Here is a 21,345-nt window from a genome sequence, read left to right on the forward strand (position 1 = left end):
AACCCAGCAACCTGTGTAGGTCCAACAAAAACAAACAACTTTTCTAAATTTGTACATTACAATTTCAAAAATTAGTAAACATGTTTAACAAACACTGCGCTCAAACACTCACATATTCTAAATAGTTCATCTGAGGAGTTGTCACCTCTGACATTCATGCCAAGTGATAGGCCATTTCACTGCGGTAGTAGTCTTTACTTTTTCATTCTTGTTAGTGAACCCTGTGCTGTGTAACTCTAGACATGTGTTTCTGGTTTCACTTCTTCATCAGTAGAGAGCAATAATTCATTTTGAGAAGTTAAAGTTAAACAGCACAGGCTACACCAACAAGGGGGAAATTAAAGACTACTACGGAAGTAAGTGTTATCATGCATTGTATTCACCATGATGCATTGGGGCAAATTGAGTGCTGGGATATGAGGCAATGTGCTCCCACCCTCCTACTATTCAAGTGTGCTTATGTTAATTTGGTAGTCAATAAAGATGAGGCCTGGCCGTGGAACTCCGCCCGCTCCGCCGGTGGAGTTTGTGAAATTTGGGCACTTCCCGCAAGACGGAGTAGCACAGAGTTCCTGAATTCCACACTCTGGCGTGGAGCGAAGTTTGTTTGTGCTCTGAAGATTGGGTTTTGGTGCTCTCTCGCAAGTGGGACAATACTTCCGGGCCGCTAGTGAGCACATGAAAGACTGTGTTCGCTTTAGCTGCCTTGAGCTGCGCCGGCAGCCAAAACAGGGACGCTTACGAGCGTGAACTCACTTCTGAAGTAGATTTTCTGCTACAGTGCATCCAAATCTAGTCAAAAAGAGATTTTGACTAGATTTTGTTCTCCAATGGACCCTGCAATTTGTTTTTGAGATTGAGAAGCCATTTTTTCAAACAGGAAGGAAGTGTGCGAGAGACTCCAACTTTTTTTTCCTGTCCAGCAGGCTCCTCCCAGTGCTTTGTTCATCTCCTGAACACTTTTCACTTGGATTTCAAGGTGGAAGGATCACTCTCTTTGTCTCCTGGATATACTTTTGGATTTAAGGTCTTCGTTTTTGTTGAATCACACACGTAAGTTCAAAAACTATTGTTTTAGGGTGTTTTTGTTTTCTTGGGCATGTATCAGTATTTCTCTGTACTTGATTTAGATTTCAAAATTTTATAGTGGTAGGTTGCCTGGAGTTTTAGTATAGGCATAGTATTTATTTTGCATTTAATTGATTATCCACCCTTAGTAAAGGAAAATTGTTGCACAGATCAGTACGCTTTCTATATGTTTGTAACATTTGCAATATTATTTTACTATCTGACCCACATTTCCAAAGGACCATTTAGTTAATGGGCCCACTACTAGTAGTAATCAGTGGATGAAATAAATGTTTTAGTGGTATATGTTTTTAAAACTTTATTTATGGCAGGGATGGCACTGGATTAAATTTAAAATGTTGGCTATTGTTTGCATATCATTTTTTGCAAAAAAGGTATACATTGTGGGGTAATATTTGATGGCATAGGAGGATGTTGTTTGACCATGTGGCTGGCAGCTATTTTGTGCATGCAGCCAGTGTCCTTTTGCCATAGGCTTGCATGTGTTCTTCTTTGTTCTCCTTGCTCCTTGTTGTTGTTGTTTGACCATGTGGCTTGCAGCCATTTTGTGCATGTGGCCAGTGTCCCTTTGCCATAGGCTTGCATGTGTTCTTTGTTTGCCATGCCTCCATGCTCCTTGTTGTTATTGTTTGACCATGTGGCTGGCAGCCATTTTGTGCATGTAGCGAGTGTCCCTTTGCCATAGGTTTGCATCTGTTCTTTGTTTACCATGCTTATTGCTCCTTGTTGCTGTTGTTTGACCATGTGGCTGGCTGGCAGCCATTTTGTCCATCCAGCCAGTGTCCCTTGCTATAGGCTTGTGTGTGTTCTTTGTTCTCCATGCCCCCTTGTTTGCAGTTAATGTTCCCCATGCCTCCTTGCTCCTTGTTGTATGGCCATGTGGCTGGCAGTCATTTTGTCCATCCAGCCAGTGTCCCTTGCCACAGGCTTGCATGTGTTCTTTGTTTGCCATGCCTCCTTGCTCCTTGTTGTTGTTGTTGTGTGACCATGTGACTGGCTGGCAACCATTTTGCCCATCCAGCCAGTGCCCCTTGTCATAGGCTTGCATTTGTTCTTTGTTCTCCATGCCTCCTTCTTGCTCCTTATTGGTGCTGTTTGACCATGTGGCTGGCTGGCAGCCATTTTGTGCGTGCAGCCAGTGTGTCTTTGACAAAGACTTATATACAAACATTGTTAATTGTTGATCATTTTTTTTAAGTTTCTAATTTTATTTTTTATTTGTATTCTATTTTAATTTTTAAATTTTAAACATTTTATGCCATTTTATTACTTTTTTTATATATTTTATTTAAATTTTTTATAGTTTCTAATTTTTTTACTTTTTTATTTTACTTTTTTTATTATTTCCTTTTCATTTTTTTTATTATAATTTTTATTTAATTCTGCATGTTGCCTTGATCCATCCATCCAAATACATCCGATCCATCCATCCATCCACCAAACGAAGCACAGCTGCACTACATCATTCAGTTTCTTTAGGTGTAATTCCATTTCCTTCAGGACACCATGGCTGCAGAGCACAGTAGACAAATCAACTGCATAATTCATTTTTGTTAATGATTATTACATTTTCCCTGGAACACCTTAACGCCATAGGTTATTTAAAGCTTTATTCCATTTACCCATGTACCTCTCTCTGACTACCACAGGTGCCTACTTTAAAACAGATCGAGATAAAGCAAAGAGCTAGATCTGCCTAGTGTGCTATCTGATTCGAAATGTAATTTCTTTTCTGGTGTGGTTTGTCTTTACAATGTTTGATTAAATAGGTATATTACATAAGTGACAAACCGCACTAAGATTGCATTTCTCTGTACTATTTCAACCTGAAACAATGCCATGTTCACTAACTACATGTTTTTCTTGCTTTGTTGTTTTTAGGTGCACAAGAAAAGAGACCCACACATCACCTGCAGTACAGCCAAAGAGAAGGCTTTACAGTTACTTTGGTCCACAGGCACCAAACTCTTTCGCTTGTTCATCTTAGTGCTACTGCCAACCAAGATCTTTAGATGGCCCCAAAGAAAGTTGCTTCCAAGAAAGTGGCCAATGAGAAGAAGCAGCTTTCCGCCAGAGGTGTGACAATCACAACTTTTTTCAGGAGACGTGTGCCAGGGATGAACATTGTAGCAGCACTGCTGCATCTCCAGCACCGCCCCAACCCAAGCCCAAGACCATGTCTGTCAGTGAGGCAGCCACTGCAATCATGGTGATGCCGAAGAGCAGTGATATTGAATTGGATTTTTTCCTTTTCTATAGTAGTACCCAGTCATTTCAGGACATAGCAAAATGGACAGCAGCCACTGCCAGATCTTCCTGAAGATGAAGCAGAACAGAAGGTTAAGCTTCCTGCTGAGCAAGAACCTCTTCTTTTAGAATCAATGGCTCCCAGATCTCTAGCAAGGAAAAGGAAGGGTACTACTCTACCATCTTCTCCAAGCACCACTTCTGATGAGGATGATAGGAACATGGAGTGGACCCTGGCAGAGTCCGGGAGACTCCAGGAGAGGCAAGGGAAAAGAAAGGTTCCAGAAAGCCTTAGAACCATGGAAGGTGATGATGATGAGTAGGATGTGACAATGAGCCAGTCATTGTGGAAGATGGCACAGCGGAATCCAACATTACTATCCAACCTGCTCTGAGGGGTGTGGCACAGGCAGCACCACCAGCTTCCATACTTGTGAGGCCCCAGCAGAGACCTGTGCCAACCTGTGCCTCAGTAGAAGTATGCACTGCAGAGAGGCAGTCGACACATTACCACATTCAGTTCTTCTTCAGGCATTGGCAGTGGCCCAATAGAAAAGTACTGCTCCCCAGTTTGTGACTTTTTTACGATTAGCAAACAGGAGGAGAACTTTGCCATATGCTCCATTTGCCACGTGAGTCTTCATCAAGGTAATCCAGGTTCACATTATGGTTCTGGAGGACAGACGACCCATATGAAAAAACATAACACAATCCGGTGGGAAGATCACCCTAAAAAATGGCTCAACATGGTCATGTTGGTGAAGGTGAAGAGAGCCAGGAAACATCAGCTACAACTTGTCAAATTACGGTGGAAGGTGAGGAAGAAGCGAGTGACATCCTCATGCAAAGCAGCCCTGTCCCCAGCAGTGCGCCAGAATCACCCTCCTGAGTGACCTCACAATGGCACAGGAAGACTCAGAGTCAGATGGAGGTACCACAACATACGGTGATTGCACCACAACACGCACCTACATCCCAAAAGTCACCTATGTCAGCGGCCCCACAAAAGAAGAAAACCCAGACCACAGTTACAGGCATGTTTAGGGAGGAGGGGCCCTACGACCACAACCACCCATTAGCACGTTTGTACAATGGGAAGCTGGTAAAAATGTTAGCGCTGGACCTCCTCCCTTTCACTTTTGTGGAAGGAGTGGGATTCTAAGAGGTTGTGGCAGCCTTCTGCCTGAAATTGAAGGTTCCAAGTCGGACCTATTTTGCCAAAGTTGCTGTTTCAGTGCTGCATCACGCTTTGCAGCAAAGTATTTTCCACACTATCCACCTGACAACAGACATGTGGACTAGTTGTCAGGTGACTGATTACATGTGCATCACTGCACACTGGATCTCTTTTGTGGGGATAAAGCAAAAGCTATCTACAGGTTTGGGCCCTGAAAAAATGTTTAAGAGCATTCAGCGGCATGCAACAGTAGTCATGTTCGCCATGAAGAAATCACACACATCTGCAAACATATTGGAGGAATTTAATAGCAAGGTGTCCGAATGGCTGTGACCCAGAGGTCTTCGAGTTGGATTTGTTGCCACAGATAATGGCAATAACATAGTCAAGGCCATGGCATACGGTGGCTATTTTAGGGTCCTGTGTTTTGTGCACTGCATCAACCTGGTTGTGCGAAGACTTTCTTAAAAAAGTAGACATAGTCAGCAACATACAGATCACCTGAATACACATCTGCACTCATTTCAGCCATTCTTTTAAAGCCCAGAAACAGTTGCATATTATTAAGTGTGGTAACAGAGTACCAGTTAAAACCCTGATACTGGAGGTGCCAACAAGTTGTAACTCAACCTATTAAATGTTTCAAAGTCTGTTTGAGCAGTACAAACAGATCAAAGACTACGTCATTCAAAGAGGAGCTGATGCAATCTGGAAAGCTATGTCCATGGATGCGGACAAATGGGGCCTAGTCAAATGCCTCATACAGATGTTGCTCCCTTTTGAGGTTTTCACATGGGAAGTTAGCAAGGAGGACAGTACAATGGGCCAAGCTATCCCGTTATTGCATCTGCTACAGGAGCAGCTAAAGAAGGTGTCTGAAAGGTTTGCATTCGGGGGTACCGAGAAAACCCAGAAGCGCATGCCATGGTTGACAGCCTAAACTGTCGACTGACTTGTAATGCAAGGCTGCAAAATTACATCATTTCGTCCCAAAATACATCTGTGCCATTCTACTTGATCCACGCTCCCCAAAAAATTCTTTCCGGTTCCATTCCTTTTTCTGAAGGGGATGTTTCACAATACAAGACGTGGATTGTTGAGCAAGCAGGAAAACTGGAGGAAGAATGGATGGAACTTAGAGTCCCACTCCGCAGGTCTGAGGTGCCACCTTCAACTTCCAGAAAGGACATTCTTGTCTTCTATCCGCCAACCCCACCAACAAGAAAATCGGTGACAACAGCAACAGAAGAATCGGACCCAACCTCTGCATTGGCTTGGTTTCAAGTGGCAGGTCTTAAGTCCAGTGCAGAGGCAAAAGAAAAAGTGATAAGCAGGAGGCAGCACCAATGACCAATCAGAAGATGTTCCAGGAGTATCTGGATGACCCAAAAGAGGTGTATGTGGATTAAAACCCATTGGTGTATTAGTATAGGAAGATGTGCCAGTGGCCAGAGCTCAGCAGGCTGGCAATAAAGATTCTGGCTTGTCCCGTAGTCAGTGTGTCTGCTGAAAGTGTGTTCAGTGCAGCTTGTGCAGTTGTTACAGTGAGAAGGACCAGTCTCTTGCCTCAAAACATGGAGAGATTGACCATGATCAAAATGAACCAGCATTTTAAACCACCTGATTACACCGTACCTGAAACACCACAGGAGGAGGAAGAGGATGATTGGTCCGAATCAAGCGTGTTAGCTGACCATCTTCTAGGAGAACCACCAGAGGTTGAGGACAAACTCTATTTCCTAGATTGAGTATGCCAGTGCCAACACAGAGCTTTTAAATTATTTCTCATTCAGCTTCGTTTTCTCTTTCTTTCTTTGCAAAAATAATGCTAGTGCAGCATTATATTTGTGTCGGATTTCTGCTGCCGCACCATTGATTTTATAGTTACATATAAGCCTGGAATGGAGTTGGACCCTTATGCAGTGAAGAATCTCTCACATACCCTTCAGGACATTGGAGACAATGCCTGCCTTCCTCACATGCCATTGCCTATCCTATTTTTTTACATCACCTAGCAGGGCTGCCTTAAAAGATCATTGCTTAAAAGAATGCCAGTGCCAATGCCTAATTCCAATGTGTGGATGCCATCAAAGAGGAGATATTTTGTTCAACCACTGTGCTTGGATTGGAAGAGGTAACTACTAAGTAACTATTGCACTAATGAGTGGTGATATATTGATTTATTGTGAATTTGTGAGTGATGACTGATGTATGTGTTAGTTGACAGCGAGGGAGGGAGTTCAACAACTTTGTAAACTTGTTTCAGATGATTAGCAATGTTTGGGGGCTAATGGGTGATCATTGTTTCCTGAAAGTGAATGGCCTTTCAAAAGTAGTAAAATTTACCTGCAGGGTCTACTCCTTTTTCCTGGTTCCTCAGAACAGACCAGCCACTTTAGTTACCAAACACAAATCTACACAAAAAATACTCCAGTTCTGTTTCTCTATTCATTCTTCAACAGCAGTGCACTTCACAAGTCTACCTTGCTCGGTTTGGTACTGGAACGGAGTTACACAGAATCTAGAGGAGGAAGGTGGAAGGACTCAGGGTGGGACTACCTCAACAGCTAGAAAGAAGAAAGGTATCGACTTCAAATAGAACCCCATGATGCTGGTGAAGACTCTGAGGCCTAGTACTTCATCACTTCTTTAAACGGAAGAGAGGTGTGTTGTTTGGAAATGCTGCTGAGTATGTGTTTACTGCATTGCTAGCTCAAAAGCGATTTTATGTTTTTGCTCTGCCTCTGAATGTTCTTGGCAAACCCCTGACTCCTCATGAAGCTTACCTTCCTTTCTTTTGTTCTTCTCCTTTACTCTTTAATACAGCTACTGTTTTTTCAGTAAACAGGCCTTCTCCTAATCCTCTCCTGAATGAACACAACTTGAGGAAAACTCAAGACTCCAGCTTACCTACTGGACAGGTTCAGACAGGCACCAGAGTGACGGACATTCCAAGAAGAATAGAGATGCATCACCCAATTTGGCAATATAGTATCATTTTACTCTTAACAATCATCATTTTTAGAACTGGGTGTGTTACATTCAATCTTCCATATTTCAAAACTAGAAGACATAATACGTATGATATACCATCTGGGGATCTCTGTGTAGCAGAAGGACTGTTTCCAAGGCATTTACTGAACTGTGTCATACTTACTTATCCCTTCATTTTCTTCTACAACAGATTGATGATGGTGTGCTGCTCTGCGCCCCAAGGAATATTGTTGTGGTTTCTTGTGTATAGTGTTTGCCTTTGTCACACCTATCTCCAAATCCCCTTTCCCATCCATTCATTGAGCCCCTAACCCTCTCTCCCCAGGCTGTGCAATTTATAGAGGTGTGACCTAATTTTACTCCATAAATGAATCACACACTTGCTTGAGCGGATGTGGTGAAAGCAACACCAACTCTCTCCATGACCTTCTTCCGTCTATTACCCGAGCAATATTCCACATTGGGCCCATCAATATCATCATTCATGCCTTGTGTGTGTGAGATATATAAATGCTTAACCTGGTCCAAACCCTCTTGACTCTAAGCCCACGTCTCCTAACTCCATGATTTAATTTCCTGAGTTTAATTTTAAAGCTCCCCACCATTGCTCGGAAGAAATTTATATCTCTAGATGTTATGACCATATGGTCTTCTTTGTTGTTTGTCCAATGCTGTCATTGTGGTAGTCTGAGCTCAGTCTTCCTAACGTTATGACATATGATCCACAAATTTGCTGTTTCCTTTTTATCTAGTTGGTAGTGATGGATAACCCTTTAATCAATCCTGCAGTTGGAGTTTGCATAGGTGGGAGTGGCACCTTCTGTCTTCCATGGCCATGCGCTAGCCTACTACTACTACCCCTACCACCCTCTTAAGATGCCACCTTAGCAAAAACCCTGCAGTAAGAAGACTACCTCGCTTCATCTATTCAGCATAGAGAAGAGGTATGGACTGAAGTGAACTTGTTTAGTTAGTTATTAACTACTACTGAAGAAGATGCCTGTGTATACTGGGTTTTTGTAGGTAAAATAAGAAAGGGCAATCATCCCCTAGTGGTCAATATATAGTTGCAGAGGGCAATAGAGGAAGGGTATAAGTAAATGATATACACTTTTTTTTAGCAGATTAAAATAACAAGCTACACTAAAAGACAGCAGGTTAAACTAAAAGTCTAAAACACCAAAATAAAAATTTGAGACACAAATAAAGTAAAAATAATTATCCCCTTTAATAATTTACAAATAGAAAATGATCCCTCTCCACCCACAACAGTCCCACCACTTTCTCCCTGAACATATAACCCCATTCACCAACAATTTTAAAAAAAGTCCAAAGTCCATCCCAAATCCCTCCCTACTGTCTCCACCCAGAACAAGCCCCTCCCACCAAAACAAAAAAAATAAAAAGGCCTTAAAGAGGGCACTGTCAATATGGGTCCAGAGCTGGTCCAGGTTCTGCTCAATGCTGGCGAGCCGGCTCTCTATCTGGTCGAGGATGCATCTCAGCAATGCCCTTTTGGAGCAGGAGGTTGCAGCAGCAGGTGCAGTCAGGAACCCTGACTGCTGGAGGTGGCACAGGCAATGTACTGGCCGGGAGGCTGGGGCCTGGAGTGCTGATGTGCTGGGTCCTGGGTCCGAGACAGCTGTTTCGGCCTCTTCCTCCTCAAAAATCACCAGCTGATGATATTCAGCCTGGATGTTACCCAGCCTCTGCTGCAGCAGCCGGGCTGCTATCTCCTACCTGGTTGCTGGTCATTGAGTAGGAGTAGCTATATCGAGAAAAAGAAGAATAAGCAAGAGAAATTGTAAACAATGCTCTGAACAAGCACTTCTTCGAATGATAGGTAGGGGATATCACAGTATCACTACATTGGTGGTCCACTAGGGACTTTGGAATTTGATGTGATTATGATTAGGAGAGTCACAGGGCCAACATTTGTATTTGTTTACCTACACATGCCTCACATAAACAGCACTGAGTGACTGATAGAAAAGAAGGCAGAATAAGAGCAGATTTAAAAAAAATTGATTTCATTTTTTCTCTTTTAAAGGCTTTTCTAGTAACTAAACAGACACATTAAGTGGAAAAGGAATGGATTACCTCTCATTTATGATGAGTGAGGCATTATGCACTATGGAGTACAAGTCGTTGTGCCAAATAATTGGAGGCATGCTAGCCAGCGCTTCATGTACTTAGCTGCTGTCTGCATCTCTGGGAGCTGTAGCTGACAATTATCTATCTTTAATTCCAATGACCCTGCTCTTCCCCAAATGCCTTTCACTTACTTTAGTTTCTATCCTGATTCCAAAGAGACAGATGAATAAATAAGATATGTCACACATGTCATGTATAAAATGTAGATATATTTATCCTGTCTGCCATAAGTAGACAGGGGAAAACAATGCACTGCACTACAGGGAAAGGAATGGGCTATATAGATTATATTTGGCACGTTAGTCACTGAGTATCCCCTATGCCGAACTTGAAATCAAATAGGGCACTTACTAGTCTGACTTTACTCGCTGGGCTCACCCACCACACAAATGTTTTCCAACAAATTGATTCGCTGGCTGGTAAGGAGAGTAAAGAAACTTGACTTACTCTACTGCAGAGTAAGGCAGATTGATTAGGCAGGTAGGTAGAGCTTTTGCTATAGAAGAATAGAGGGACATCACTGATCCCTCTACAGAAAAAGAGCTCCCTTCACTATTAACCCATGCAATTATTCAGTCGACCTTTCATTCTTCTCCTATATACACCCATAGCCACCATGATTTAAGCTTTACTGTCTCATCTCGTCTTTCACCCAAATTCACAATCCTTTATCCATCCATTCAACCATCCTTTTACCTATCCATCTATTTACCCAATACCAATACTCACCCATGCATCCTTTTTCATCCACCCATGCATCATTTTCTTTCACTCTTTTCACCCATCCTTTCTTTTAACCTTTGTTTCTTTCACGTTTCCATCAAGCCATCATTTTTAGTGTACATTATGTGTGACTTTGCTGAGTTGCAGATAGAAGAGGCTATAAGTAACAAAACCACCGCTGTAGCTGTAATGCGGGGGGGTTCATAAATCCGATCACGACAACCTCCTTGTAGCTAGTGACTACTAGTAATTGTCAATAAGCAAGTAATGTGACTTGCCATTGCTCATCCCTGCTACTGCGTCTCCCCCTGCTTCATCCGTTCCTGCAGTGGTGGAACTTGAGCTGGCTGGTTGGAGTGGCTATAAAAAAAACAGTATACAGTTTTTTAGATGCCAGGTACACCTCCCATTCTTAAGTTTTTAAATAAAAAAAATGCAGCCCCAATACATTGTTACAGTTCGTCTAGCGCTGCAGTATCTTCTGTCAAAAGTATCACTCTAGGCATTTTGTTGGAATGTTAGAAACGGCAGGTAGACAAGACCTTATTAGAGGGGCAGAGCAATAACCTATGAGTGACGATGAATCAGAATCAGTGAAGAGCAATGAAGGGGTGGAATACAAAATGGTCAATGAAAGACAGAAAAAACACAGGAATTAAAAAAAACTTGTATAGGGGAGTTGGAAAAAAGGGAGACAGTATAAAAAAAGTAAACAAGGCAAAATTAAAAGAAGTATAAAAGTGGGGAGAGGTAAAAGTAAGGGAAATAATGATAATAATAAATAATAGGGATTACTGGGATGAACAGAGCCATCAGCATTTGCGCTGGTGGTCGGCATCTCCCCAGCTCCTGCCAGACTCACTGGTGCAGTGCCCCTCTTCTTGCCTTTGGGTGCTGATGTAAGAAATAAAGAAGATTAAAAAATACGTTAGTGGCACCAGTAATGTCCCCAAAATTATTATAAAACTGGCAAATGAAACAACATTGTGCTTAAATCAAATCGCCTATGGTACTAATATGATCAACTAACAATGAGTTGGCTCCACTCCTAAAATCCCTATCCCAAATTTCCTTAACAAAAACTACATTGGAACTAATGCACTGCAATGAATGATCTTTCATTCTATTCTCATTTCTCAAGCCTCTTGATGGACCAACTTAGTCTTCCTTTTTTGCAATGCATATTCACAGAACTGTGAAATTGCTTGGGACTGTACAAGCTACTTTAAGTCACAGAGAACGCTAACTCTGATATCACCAATTCACTATGGAGACAGGAGGACAGAGGAGTCTGCATTGCAGTGGCTTCTTAAATAATCAGCCAATGCGAGTTCCTACGAGTATGATGATGCAGTGCCGAGCACCTGCCTAGCTCTAACTGGATCACATAATAAATAATATTCTTAACGAAAACTAAATGTAACTTACCTATGAGTGGAAGCCGCATGCTATTCGGAAAAACAAGTTAGCACTGTAGGACACAAACTCAATAAAAATAAAATGCTTACCGAGCCCCGGAATCTCAACACCTACCAGGTCGAGCAGGTCCTGCTCATGGTCGATTATATCCACCCAGTGGTGCGTCAGCTTCTGGGTGGTGCGTTGGACCTGGGCGAGGGCCCTGACCAACTGGCGCACCTTAGCGCAATGCTGCTGATGCTCCCGAAGGGGGTAACCTCTCCCAGGCCTGTCGCTTACTGCCAGCATGGAGGGGAGGTGGCGCTGCACATAAAAAACAGTGCTGCCACCTCCTCCTCGCTAAATGTCGGCCAAGGCTGCACCCCTTGATGGTGCCGCCACCCACAAGGTAGGAGACCTCTGTTCCCCTGCTCTGCCCCACTGCTCGTGGGGTAGGTTGAAGAAGAGAAAAAAAGAAAGAGGACGAAAAGAAAGGAAGAAATAAGGGAAAAATAAACACAAATAAAAAAAATCACAAAAACACAAAAAAATTAAAACAACGTAAAAATAATCAGACACAAAAAGAGACACAAATACAATAAATAAACAATAGATGTAAGGGTGGAGAATTGCAAAGATTGAGGTGGGATGTAAAAATAGACCCAGCACCAGAAACAAAGTGTAAAACAGGATGGCCACATCCATGCGAACTGTGTGGTGCCGTTTGCATATGATTTCAAATGTGAGTACGTACTCTGCATTGCGTTTGACATCAAATGCAATGCAAACGGGCGCAAAGGAGAACTCCGCCTGCTCATGAAATTCCACATAGCGTGGTGAAGTCTTTTTCCACTTCGCGGAATTCTGCGTAGTGCGACTCCGCTCACTCTTCCCAGGCCTAATAAAGATCTTGCTCCATGTGCTCACAACTGCTGAAGCTGGGATTCCGGATGAACACATACATTTACCTATAAGTGTATTGTTAACAAATGTCATCGCGTCCAAAAATAGACCCAGCACCAGAAACAAAGTGTAAAACAGGATGGCCACATCCATGCGAACTGTGTGGTGCCGTTTGCATATGATTTCAAATGTGAGTACGTACTCTGCATTGCGTTCGACATCAAATGCAATGCAAACGGGCGCAAAGGAGAACTCCGCCTGCTCATGAAATTCCACATAGCGTGGTGAAGTCTTTTTCCACTTCGCGGAATTCTGCGTAGTGCGACTCCGCTCACTCTTCCCAGGCCTAATAAAGATCTTGCTCCATGTGCTCACAACTGCTGAAGCTGGGATTCCGGATGAACACATACATTTACCTATAAGTGTATTGTTAACAAATGTCATCGCGTCCAAATTAGTGCCCTTTTCCTATATTTAAGATATCAACTCTCTTCTCTTAAACATGCCCTTTCTTAGTGGGAGAGCCTTTGGGTGGGTGGTTTAAAACTGTATTTTACTCAATGATGCACAGTGTCATCTGTGGCTGGGGAGTACACCAAAAGATGGCCACCACAGCAATAAAGGCATGCAATGTGTGAGGACATGCAGACAGTAAACTCTTCCTACCTTAGGGCATTGACCCAAAAGCAGGGCAGCTACATCCACTACAGTAGGAATGAAGCCACTCAGAGACTGGGTATCTTTGCTATGAAATGCAGAGACGCAATGTCAGCTCTTGTGTCAGGGAGGCCGCACAAAGAACACAGTTCAGAAGTGTCTTCCTGATAGGTCATGCTGGTGATCAAGGAGGAAGAGAAGGATATGGCAGTAGCCAGGTATGTCTAGTGTATATTTATTTAGTAGCAAAATTACGGTTTTCATGAATGTTATTCTGCCACAGATGGGCTGTTGATCTGGGAGAAGTTGTAATCAAAGGATAAAACGAAAGAGAAACATAGAACTGACAGCTCATTAAACAAGGTCTTAAAGATCAGGAATGGGTATCAAAAGAGACGTTGAGGTTTTTTCTTGTATCATAATGTTTGGATGACCACATACCTAGTATTGATGAGGGGCAGCTCCCAGCAGTTTGATGCTGAGATCATGTTACAATGACACAGTAAAAGTCTGCTAAACAGCAGTAGCAGTAGAAGTAGTAAAACGTTTGCTGTATATAAAATATATCTATTACAATAGACAATTTCTCTAACTCATAAGTGAGTCTTTGAGTCAGAACCTTCCTGCTATATTTTTACATTAACCTCAGCTTCATGTCCTGATTCACTTTTCTGCTTGATATGCTTATCTTTTCAGCGATTCTCAGTCCACCCACTTCTTTCTGCCCTTTTACTGTTCCCAGACTCCTGAAAAAAACTGGAAGATTGACTATCAGAATACTGATAATCATCTAGCTTCTTAATTTTGTCATGGTCCCTACTGGACTCCTGTGCTGAGGTAAATCCAGTCCATGTGTTTTGTTTTACTTTCTGCTTCTTCTTAGGCTCTGATTTGTTCTCCTTGCTGAAACCTTCAATCTCATTTTTTGCCTTACGGTGCTTTTAATGGCATGTGAACCCAAGGTATCACAGCACACAGTTGTAGACTTCACTCTGTACTTATTTTAGCACCCTAGTAAACACCGCCAAGGCGGGTGTGCCATGCATAGTAGGATAAATACTCACAAATACTGTTCCCCATGGGTTACACTCAGATTTTGTTAATAGCCAAAAAGTAATAAACTTACTCAGAAGTGTAAGTTACTCAAAGTGTAAGTTACCTCTGTGAATCAGCCCCTAATATTCATGTAAGACATTCTGCATGATGTCTTCCTCCTCATCAATTCTGAAAAATCATCATATAACCTTGGCCAGTATATGGGATTCCAAGATTTCATAATCCATAAGTATTAAAACTCTGTTCTTTAAAACCTAATTCAACAAAGATGTCAGTGCTGGAACAGATTTCACTATGCACATTATCGTAGGTACTGGTTCTGCTGGCCTCATCAATCCAAATGACTATTTTCAAGCTCCTTTCACTGATTCGAATCAACAGCAACAACAGTAACTAGATTTGGTTGTTGATCAAAAAAACTGCATTTATAATTACAACTTGGGACCACTCAAAATTTAGAACAAGTTCTAATAATTATATATAACATATCCTATTGCTTGAAAATAAAGACTGAAAGCAGTAATAAATGAACCTACCTGATATATGCATATAGGAGAGCGCAAATAAGTTAGCACAAGAATGACATAGGCAGAGAGTCATCCAATCCAAGACAAGGAGCAATGTTTTTAAAGACATAGATAAATCTCAGACGCCAACTGAAGCTACTATATGCTGATAAAATATCCTGTCTCTTCAATATTTGACACATTCCAGATGAGGAAGTGTGCTTGTCTGCCAGATATTCCTTTTTGCTGTCATCAATTATATTGTACAGTGTGAAGACAAATTCAGTGTGTACTGGTAGGTGAGGTCCAATGAACCTGCTTAGAATTTGGAGCAATATGCTTAAATGTGAGTGGCATTATATTATTATAGCTGGGGATTTTAATGCATCTATCAAGCCCAATTCAGTCTTCTCTGTGGTTACACAGTTAGAAGACTCTGGGGGTCATTCCAACCTTGGCGGTCGGTGTTAAAGCGGCGGCTAAACCGCCAACAGCCTGGCGGTAAAAAAAATGGAATTCCGACCCTGACGGAAACCGCCAACAGAGACCGCCACTTCAACACACCGCCCGCCACGGCGGGACAAACAAACAGCGCAGCGGTCACCGCCAACAGACAGGCGAGAGTCAATGTTCCGCCCACCCTATCACAACCTACCAATCCGCCACCTTTTCCGGGGCGGTAGCCCCGCCGATAAAAACACGGCGGAAACAGCCATTTCAAACGGAAAACGCTCACCTCCATATACCCCACGAGGAATCTGGACAGCATGGAACCCGAACTACACATCCTCCCAGCGATTGTCTTCCTGCTCCTCTACCAGAAGCACGAACGCCGGCGCAGAAGACAACGGTGAGTACTGCACCTACGACACAGGGGAGGGGGGAGGCAAGAAATTACGGGTACACACATACGCGACACACCCACCCCCACCCTCACCCACTACAACACACACATCAATGCATAGCAACAACTCAGAGTTACACCCCCCGAACCCCCTGTAAGAATGCAAAGACAAAAGGAAATGATTCTAAACATTGGAATATATTGTATCACTGGCTTAAAAATATATCACACATCTAAAACCTTTATATACATACATTTCAAAGTCCAATCATTGTAGCAGGCATTGTCCGTGGGCCACTGGGCACAAATCACATGGGCAAAGCCCACACAGGATACCTGACTCCAAAGGAGAGAACACTGCAGGGGCATCAGATAGGAAAACTACAGGCACCTCAGGGGGAAGGGAAGGGGGGCACCTCAGCCAGATGAGTGCACGACGCCAGATCCACGAGGGGCCTCCATGGCCACTGTTCAATCCTGGGGAGTGCAAAGCCACAGTCTCTCAAGTCTCTGCAGTGGGTGGGTTGCCCACTGTTCAATCCTGGGGAGTGCAAAGCCACAGTGTATCAAGTCTCTCCAGTGGGTGGCTTGCCCACTGTTACATCCTGGAGAGTGCAAAGCCACAGTCTATCAAGTCTCTCCAGTGGGTGGCTTTCCCACTGTACCATCCTGGGGAGTGCAAAGCCACAGTCTCTCAAGTGGATAACAGTCTCCACTGGTTCTGGAGGGGGACTGGTGCCCAGAGTGGATAGTGCAGCCCTGCCCGACACAGATGAGGCCCAGCCCCTGCCGCTCATGGGCCAGCGGTGCTTGAGACGGCAGTGCCCTGTTCAGCGGTGCTTGAGATGAAGGGCCCAGTGCAGCGGTGCTTGAGATGGCAGTGCCCTGTTCAGCGGTGCTTGAGACGGCGGTGCCCTGTTCAGCGGTGCTTGAGACGGCGGTGCCCTGTTCAGCAGTGCTTGAGATGGCGGTGCCCTGTTCAGCGGTGCTTGAGATGAAGGGCCCTGTTCAGAGCTGCTTGAGACGGGGGTGCCCTGTTCAGCGGTGCTTGAGACGGCGGTGCCCTGTTCAGCGGTGCTTGAGACGGCGGTGCCCTGTTCAGCGGTGCTTGAGATGAAGGGCCCTGTTCAGCAGTGCTTGAGACGGCGGGGCCCTGTTCAGCGGTGCTTGAGACGGCGGTGCCCTGTTCAGCGGTGCTTGAGATAAAGGGCCCTGTTCAGCGGTGCTTGAGATGGCAGTGCCCTGTTAAGCGGTGCTTGAGACGGCGGTGCCCTGTTCAGCAGTGCTTGAGATGAAGGGCCCTGTTCAGCGGTGCTTGAGACGGCGGTGCCCTGTTCAGCGATGCTTGAGATGGCGGTGCCCTGTTCAGCGATGCTTGAGATGAAGGGCCCTGTTCAGCGGTGCTTGAGACGGCGGTGCCCTGTTCAGCGGTGCTTGAGATGAAGGGCCCTGTTCAGCGGTGCTTGAGACGGCGGTGCCCTGTTCAGCGGTGCTTGAGATGAAGGGCCCTGTTCAGCGGTGCTTGAGACGGCGGTGCCCTGTTCAGCGGTGCTTGAGACAGTGGTGCCCTGTTCAGTGGTGCTTGAGATGAAGGGCCCTGTTCAGCGGTGCTTGAGACGGCGGTGCCCTGTTCAGCGGTGCTTGAGATGAAGGGCCCTGTTCAGCGGTGCTTGAGACGGCAGTGCCCTGTTCAACGGTGCTTGAGACGGCGGTGCCCTGTTCAGCGGTGCTTGAGACGGCGGTGCCCTGTTCAGCGGTGCTTGAGACGGCGGTGCCCTGTTCAGCGGTGCTTGAGATGAAGGGCCCTGTTCAGCAGTGCTTGAGATGAAGGGCCCTGTTCAGCGGTGCTTGAGACGGCGGTGCCCTGTTCAGCGGTGCTTGAGACGGCGGTGCCCTGTTCAGCGGTGCTTGAGACGGCAGTGCCCTGTTCAGCGGTGCTTGAGATGAAGGGCCCTGTTCAGCGGTGCTTGAGACGGCGGTGCCCTGTTCAGCGGTGCTTGAGACGGCGGTGCCCTGTTCAGCGGTGGTTGAGATAAAGGGCCCTGTTCAGCAGTGCTTGAGACGGCGGTGTCCTGTTCAGCGGTGCTTGAGACGGCGGTGCCCTGTTCAGCGGTGCTTGAGATGGCGGTGCCCTGTTCAGCTGTGCTTGAGACGGCGGTGCCCTGTTCAGCGGTGCTTGAGACAGCGGTGCCCTGTTCAGCGGTGCTTGAGATGAAGGGCCCTGTTCAGCGGTGCTTGAGATAAAGGGCCCTGTTCAGCGGTGCTTGAGACGGCGGTGCCCTGTTCAGCGGTGCTTGAGACGGCGGTGCCCTGTTCAGCGGTGCTTGAGATGAAGGGCCCTGTTCAGCGGTGCTTGAGATAAAGGGCCCTGTTCAGCGGTGCTTGAGACGGCGGTGCCCTGTTCAGCGGTGCTTGAGATGAAGGGCCCTGTTCAGCGGTGCTTGAGACGGCAGTGCCCTGTTCAACGGTGCTTGAGACGGCGGTGCCCTGTTCAGCGGTGCTTGAGACGGCGGTACCCTGTTCAGCGGTGCTTGAGACGGCGGTGCCCTGTTCAGCGGTGCTTGAGATGAAGGGCCCTGTTCAGCAGTGCTTGAGATGAAGGGCCCTGTTCAGCGGTGCTTGAGACGGCGGTGCCCTGTTCAGCGGTGCTTGAGACGGCGGTGCCCTGTTCAGCGGTGCTTGAGACGGCAGTGCCCTGTTCAGCGGTGCTTGAGATGAAGTGCCCTGTTCAGCGGTGCTTGAGACGTCGGTGCCCTGTTCAGCGGTGCTTGAGACGGCGGTGCCCTGTTCAGCGGTGGTTGAGATAAAGGGCCCTGTTCAGCAGTGCTTGAGACGGCGGTGTCCTGTTCAGCGGTGCTTGAGACGGCGGTGCCCTGTTCAGCGGTGCTTGAGATGGCGGTGCCCTGTTCAGCTGTGCTTGAGACGGCGGTGCCCTGTTCAGCGGTGCTTGAGACAGCGGTGCCCTGTTCAGCGGTGCTTGAGATGAAGGGCCCTGTTCAGCGGTGCTTGAGATAAAGGGCCCTGTTCAGCGGTGCTTGAGACGGCGGTGCCCTGTTCAGCGGTGCTTGAGACGGCGGTGCCCTGTTCAGCGGTGCTTGAGATGAAGGGCCCTGTTCAGCGGTGCTTGAGATAAAGGGCCCTGTTCAGCGGTGCTTGAGACGGCGGTGCCCTGTTCAGCGGTGCTTGAGATGGCCCATGGCGTGGAGGTCATTCGCCACCTGACCTGTGGCTGTCTGCGCCTTCCTGCCCACCTGGGATGGGGCTGGCGGGGCCCTCCTGGGCTGCAGTCCCGGGCCTGTTGGTGTCCTCCTGCCCACCTGGGATGGGGCTTGCGTGGCCCTCCTGTCCAGCTGGGCTGCTGGCGGTCTTGTCGGGCGTGCTGCCCTTCCCAGCCTTCCCTGTTCGTCTGTGGCCCTTCCCCACCTTTGGCGGTGTGCCAGCTGGCACCACACTTCCTGCCGGGGCCAAGGTAGGGATTTTGGTCCCTGGTGTTTTAGGGCTCTCGCGCCGGCCACTGCCAATCTTCGGATGTTTTTGCGGGGTGGGCTGGCCGTGCCTTGGCTCCCGACTGAACTGGCTGCCCTTGAGGGTGGGGGACTCCACAGTCCATGGCAGACTGTCATCACAGGGCCCGCTTTTGTGGTGGCTGAGGTGCTGACAGGAGTCCTATGAGACGGACGGTGTGGGGGAGTTGTTGGAAAGAGGTCAAGTTTGGAAAGGAAAAGCATTTGAGGAAGAGAGGGACGGGTAGGTGTAGTAGGTATGGGAGTGGAGGAAGAGTTTGTGGTTGTAGGAGTTTTCAGTCTGGTGTCTTTGGGTGCAGGTGCTTGGGCTGGAGGCTGTCCTGAGGTGGATGGCTGTCGGGTGGGTGGCTGCCTGCGTTTGTGTAGCTTGGAAGAGGGGGTGACAGACACACTGGGAGAGGACACAGGGGACGTGTGAATGGTAGTGGGGGTGGTGACTGCACGTGTGCGTGGGGTTCTGGTGGGTGTGCTGGTGATGGACGTAGTGGCTGAAGATGTTGTGCATGCAGGTGTGAGTGGAGACGTCACAGGGAGGGAGGAGGGAGACGAAGAGGAGGGGGACACAGTGGAGGCAGTGGGTGTTGGTATATCTGCATGTGGATGTTGCTTGTGTGAATGCTTGTGTGATGTGTGGTGCTTATGTTTGCCTGAGCTTCCCTTGGGTGTTGAGGTGTGTGCAGGCTGGTCTGATGGTGTGTCTGGGATAGGCAGAGGTACAGGGGATTGGGTCTGGGTGGAGGAAGTTGGAGGGGGGAGGCTAGAGACAGGGACAATGGCTGCCATCAGTGCTGAGGCCAGAGTGTTGAACGATCGCTGAAGGGCAGCCTGACCAGAATGAATGCCCTCCAGGTATGCATTACTCTGGTGCACCTCCCTTTCTACACCCTGGATGGCATTCAAAATGGTAGACTGCCCAACAGTGAGCTTCCTCAGGAGGTCAATGACCTCCTCACTGAGGGCAGCAGGGGTGACAGGGGCAGGGCCTGAGGTGCCTGGGGCGAAGGAGATGCCCACCTTCCCGGGTGAGCGGGCACGGGGCAAACGCTGAGGGGCTGCTGGGAGGGCGGTGCTGGTGCGCTGGGTGGCGGCTGTACCTGTTGTTGCGGGGGGCACGGATGTTGCCGCTACCACAAGGGAGCTCCCTTCAGAGGACGAGTCCGTGTCACTAACGTCTGCATGAGTCCCCACTGTAGAGCTCCCCTCGCCCTCCGTCCCACTGGTGTATTCGGAATCCGTTGCATGGCCCTCCAGTGCCATGTGGGATGCAGCTCCCTCGTGCTCCGATGCCACTTCTCCTCCGCCTGATGATGCTAATGCACACATGAACAGGAAGACCACAAAAAAGGGGGGGGGAGAAAATAAAGACATGTTGAGTGCATGCATTGGCGACACCGTTGACGGACAGCACAGACACAGAAGCCCCCTGCACTACGCCGCGCACTTGGGGTCTACTACTCAATCCGTGGGACATGGCCTGCAAGCCTATGAGCAACATCTGCACACATAGATGACACAGGGCAATTAATAGCTGTACTTGGCACCGTACAGAGGTGGGGGGCGGGGGCACAGGGCCATCCTTACGGAGGGGCCTAGCCTACAGAAATCGCCCTGGCCTAGGGATACCCACAGCCCTCCTCCCCCACCCAGACAACTCCACTGCGCGCAAAGGCAGCAGAATGAGAGTGTACTCACCCCCTTGTGTCTGCTGTGATGTCCTCACGCGCCCATCCAAATCGGGGTAGGCCACCGCTAGGATCCGGGACATCAGGGGCGTCAAAGTCCGACTGGCACCCCTCCCACGTTGGGAGGCCATCTCCAGCTGAGCCTCCGCCGTCTTCCTGCTCCAGCGTCAGATGTCCTTCCATCTCTTCCGGCAGTGGGTGCCCCGTCTGTGGTGGACCCCCAGGGTCCGGACGTCCTTGGCGATGGCACGCCAAATTTCGATTTTCTGGTGGGCGCTGACCTATGTGACATGTACAGGGAGAGAAAAATATTCATCACCTTCTGCATGCTCGATGTGAGTGGCCCCCCATCCCCACCCTTGCTATGTGGCACATGCTCTCATCTGTCGTT

The 21,345-nt window shown here is 47.0% G+C and overlaps 1 protein-coding gene across 3 annotated transcripts in view; it reads right to left on the reverse strand.

Moving 5' to 3' along the window:
* Positions 1–21,345, reverse strand: part of LOC138284953 (baculoviral IAP repeat-containing protein 1-like) — a 472,954-nt gene that overhangs the window by 283,742 nt on the left and 167,867 nt on the right. The gene's annotated exons all lie outside the window — the stretch shown is intronic.

Source organism: Pleurodeles waltl, chromosome 1_1 (genome assembly GCF_031143425.1).
Source record: "Pleurodeles waltl isolate 20211129_DDA chromosome 1_1, aPleWal1.hap1.20221129, whole genome shotgun sequence".
NCBI classification, from domain to species: domain Eukaryota; kingdom Metazoa; phylum Chordata; class Amphibia; order Caudata; family Salamandridae; genus Pleurodeles; species Pleurodeles waltl.